The sequence below is a fragment of the Palaemon carinicauda genome, chromosome 1 (assembly GCF_036898095.1).
Source record: "Palaemon carinicauda isolate YSFRI2023 chromosome 1, ASM3689809v2, whole genome shotgun sequence".
NCBI classification, from domain to species: domain Eukaryota; kingdom Metazoa; phylum Arthropoda; class Malacostraca; order Decapoda; family Palaemonidae; genus Palaemon; species Palaemon carinicauda.
This window is the reverse complement of record NC_090725.1, coordinates 170,569,496-170,574,495: the sequence shown is the minus strand read 5'-3', so window position 1 is coordinate 170,574,495 and position 5,000 is coordinate 170,569,496.

Sequence of the window (5,000 nt, the reverse complement as noted above, 5' to 3'; positions counted from 1 at the left end):
ATTTCATCAACCGCTTGGCTACCTGTTTGTTGTATGGGAGAGGTAGTGATGGCATTGTAGACGTCCACGTGAAGTTCGCGAAGTAGGCTCGTTCTCTGATGATAGTCCTTATCCCGGTCACCATGGAATTAGGGGAAGTCCCGATACAACCATCTGCTGCAACAAAGATTTTTGCATAGGACGTGGATCCGTACGGGCATGATACATTGAAGCCGTCCTTGTCGTATCGTATCCATGAGCCATTGTTCAGTCTGTAATTGAACTCATTATTGTCAAAGGGATAAAGCTTATCCAGACAATTTTCATGTGTATGGGAGAGAGCACCGTCTAGCACTATACCTAACTCGCATGAATCCATTAAGTTTTTTTATGGAATTCAAATGAGTCGGCTGTACATATTTTTCTATCCATTGCGTCTGAACAGTGAGTTAATTGATTTAAGTCTTTAATGACTGTATATGTTTCCTTGTCTGGGGAAATCAATACGTGTCCTGTCAAACTGGATATTACTGGATTTGAGTGATTCGTCATGAAAGTCGGAAATGGTGATATCCTGTAAGATTGCCAGGCATCAGAAGAATCAAAGGGAATTGTAATCATAATCTTGTTATTTTCAACGCTTACTGTAATTAGGCTGTAATAAAATTCTAACCTACGTTCGCCTAACAAAGGAACATAGCCTAGTTTATCCCGTCCGCTCTCCAGAACTAACTTTAAGTATTTTATAGGCAACAAATGGGGCGATAGTACACCTTTAGTTGCTAACGTGATAGCTTCTACATAATCCTTGGATTTCTCAATGAAATGTGCAATTCTGTTATGTATGTGTTCTATCTTTGAATCATAATATGTTAACGTTGCCAACAAATCCTGTACTTCCATAATCTGACTGATATTACTTGAATGTTCATTTACTAAATCCATAATTTGATTGATTGAAGCTAACTGATTCCTTAGTTCTGACATAATCAATTCATCTTCATGAGTCAATAACTCAATTTTCTTATTTTGATTACTAATCTTAAGACGATTGGAAATTCCTAAACCTAAACTTGCAATAGACCCAAAGATGTTTAATGCAGCAAAAATAAACGGGTTTCGTCTTTCTTTATGTTCGTGCCCTACAGTCCACATCAAAAGTTCACGAGCCAAAGATTCTGTCTCGTAAGTCTTATTTTGCAAGTCATCAGATAGCATCTCTGCAACTTTTAGTGTCGATCCGAGCGAACTTTCTGTAGTCAAATGAAAATGTCTTTTATGCAACTCATCTAATGAGACAGCAAACCTTGAAATGGCGGTTTTTAAGCTAGTGACATCATTCCCTGGAAGAAAAATTGCTTGCATATGCACTTCTACAACTACGTTGCTCGATGTAATAAAAACGTCTTCTTGTCTTTCAACTATAGTGCCATATTTAAAATCTATACTTTTAGTTTTAGAGCTCGTCCCACATGAGAAAAATGTCTGAGCGAACAATATCACTCCCAACAAATAAAAAATTCATCTTGGAAACCTGTAACGAGAAAAATATATGTAATTATTCCTGTATTAAGAAGAAAACTTTTAATCACACAAATAAAAATTTTTCCCTCACTTCTTTCCCTCGCTTTTTTTTTTTTCTTATGTGAGACAATGGTACTATTCTCTCATCCGTGGGTTGGGATACGTTTTGAACTCTAAACCTATTGGCCGTTAATGTTTCCAAAATGTTAAATGGGCCTTCAAACTTAGGTGTTAGTTTATAATTGAGTCCTTTACGTACATTTACCTGTATATATATATATATATATATATATATATATTATCACCCACGGTATATGTTTTAGTTGGCTTCGCTATTTTATCATGATTCCTTTTCATTATGATTTGTGATTCTTCTAAATTCTTTCGAAGGATATCATATCGACTTTTGTTTGCATTTATACATTCTTTTAAAGGATTTGATAGATTAGTTGTAGGCGTTAATACATGGAAAGGCGTTCTAACTGGGGTACCATACAATGCTTCATGCAGTGACATTTTAATTGTTATATGATATGAATGATTCAGAGTACTCAGTGCCGCAGGTATTGCAATATCCCAGTTGGGGTCTGATCCCCCTAGTGTTACTCTTAATATATTTAAAACCTTCCTATTTGCTCTTTCCACTAGCCCATTCGACTCTGGGTGATATATCATGGTATTTATGCTAAGGAATTCACACAATGAGGTAAGAAAGTGATTATTAAATTCACCACCCGAGTCTGAGATTATCATGTGTGGAATTCCATGTTTACAAATGTTACACTCGTAAAACTTCCTAGCGCATTCAATCACAGTTTTAGTTTTAAGCGCTATTAGTTCTGTATATCGAGTTAAAGCATCTACAATTACTAAGAGGTGCTTATTTCCTCTGTCTGACTCGTAAAATCCTGTTAACAAATCTAAATGTATTCTTTCAAAGGGTTGATTGGGCACGGGATAAGCCCCTAGGCTGACAGTTGTTTTCGTATGCCCTTTGTTTTCCTGACATGTTCGACAATTAGCTATGTGTCTTTTTATATCTGTAAGCATCGTATGCCAATAAAACAATGATTTGGCTTTCTGTGACATTAATGAGAACCCCGGTTGTCCATGTAATGGATTTGCATGCAACCAATTCAGGACAGTGGAAATAAGTGAGATTGGTACTACTACCTGGTCGTTAGTTACATGTGGTGTATTGCGGGTTTTCCTTGTCACAGCCCTACACAGAATATTATCTTTGATTATATAATTTTGCTGCTTATACTTTATATATCCCTTTTCCTTATGATTGCCTTTCAAAGCATTTATAATTTTTTCTATTTTCTGATCTTTTCTTTGCTCAGTCTGTAATAATTCAGCGCTCCAGCCTAAATCTTCTTGTTCAGATATCGTTTTAACAATAGGCATGGATGTTGATATATCTATTAATTCAGCTAAAGGCTCCGTACAAGATGACACGGGGTTGCGTGATAATGCTTCCGCAATGATATTTGCTTTCCCAGGTAAATACCCGATTCTTGCGCCAAAATCTTGAATGATCAAATGCCACCGAGTTCGTTTAGGGCTGTGGTTGAAGCCTTTAAAGAACTCGGTTAGTGGTTTATGGTGAGTAAGAACCTTAACGGGATAACCGTAAATTATGAACTTAAAATGCACTAGTGAATTAACAATAGCTAGCCCTTCCTTGTCTATTACTGCATACTTACTTTCGGAAGTTCTCAGTTTTCGAGAATAAAAAGCTATCGGGAAAAATTGTTTATCATATTGCTGAAGCAATACCCCTCCTACTCATGAGTCTGAGGCGTCTGTTGCAATGAAGAATTCCTTACCGAAGTCAAGAAATTTTAAGATAGAACTACACAGTTCATCTTTCAAGGTATTAAACGCCTGTTGATGATGCTCAGACCATATGAAATCTACGCCCTTCTTCGTAAGATCAGTTAAAGGAGCGGCTATTATTGAATAGTTGCGTATAAAACGCCTGTATTATCCACTACAACCCAGAAATTGCTGTATTCCCTTGACATTAGTAGGTATGGGAAAATTACGTATAGCCGACACCTTATCATGGACTACTTTAAGACCTTGGTTTGACACCATGAAACCCAAATATACTAATTCTGTTTTGAAAAATTCACACTTACTAATCTTTACCCTTAAGTTATGTTGTCTTAATCTCTGTAGTACTAGTTCTAACTTACGTAGATGTTCTTCTAAGGTGTTGGAAAAGATTACAAGATCATCCATATAGGCATGCAATATATCCCCTAACAAGTCTCCAAACACTATATTAATCATTCTTGTAAATGTTATGGGAGCACAACGTAAACCAAAAGGCATCCGTAAAAATTCATAATGTCCCCTAGCTGTGCTGAAGGCTGTGTATGGGATACTATCTTCTTCTAATGATATCTGGTGAAAACCTTTAAGTAACTCCAAACTGGTAAAATATTTATTCTGACCTAACAAAGACAAAATATCGTCAGTACATGGCACTGGGAATCGATCAGGGATCGTCTCCTCGTTTAGACGACGTAGGTCTACGCAGATACGCCATGTTCGATCTTTTTTCGGTACAACTAATAATGGAAAATTATAAGGGCTGTTTGATTTCCTAATGACTCCTTCTTCTAGCATTTTACCTACTTCATCATTTATTTCATTCTGGAATTTCATAGGGAGTCTGTACGAGGGTACATAGATAATTTTCTGCTTGTCCTTTAACCTTATATGATGCTCGATCACATCTGTTTTTCCTAAGGATCCATCCGTAGTGGAAAAAACATCATGATATTTAGTTAAAAGTCCAAAAATTTTCTGCTGAATTTCTTCGTCTTGAATGTCTTTATTGATTTTATTTTTAATAGATTGCAAAAGGGATTCATCCGTAACTGACTGAGCGTGATTTGTTTCAGCAACGGTAAGAATACGATGTTTATAAACTTCTACATCCAAGATATGTTGATTTTTGTGAATTACTGAAGTGTTATTTAAATGATTACAGACTTCAATATTACATTGCTGATGTGAGCCTACTGTATAAATAGCTTGTGTGACAGACAATCCATTAGTTTTCAAAGTTTCGGAAAGGATTAATATTTCAGATCCCAGTAATGTTTTCTTTATTTGCACTATTAAATTTCGAAGGTACGTTTGGCTCGATAGATTGCGTGCAAGATGATATTACGGGTGAACGAGAATTCTGCTGGGTCGCGTATATTATTTCTTTATTAGTGACACAAGTTATGGGTTCTAAAACGTACGTTACGGTTACATTTGTCATCTCCTTTTTATCCAAAACTGATTTTAAGGTATCAGAACACTTATAGAATTTCCCTTTGATATACACGCCGTGCTTGGCAGGGGCTAAGATAATGTTTTGATTTCCCATAGATGGGTATCCTATAATTACAGCTGGATACATATCAATGTTTTGTACAACAACAAATGTATCGGCAAACATGCGTTTACCGACTTTGAATTGAACATGAGTT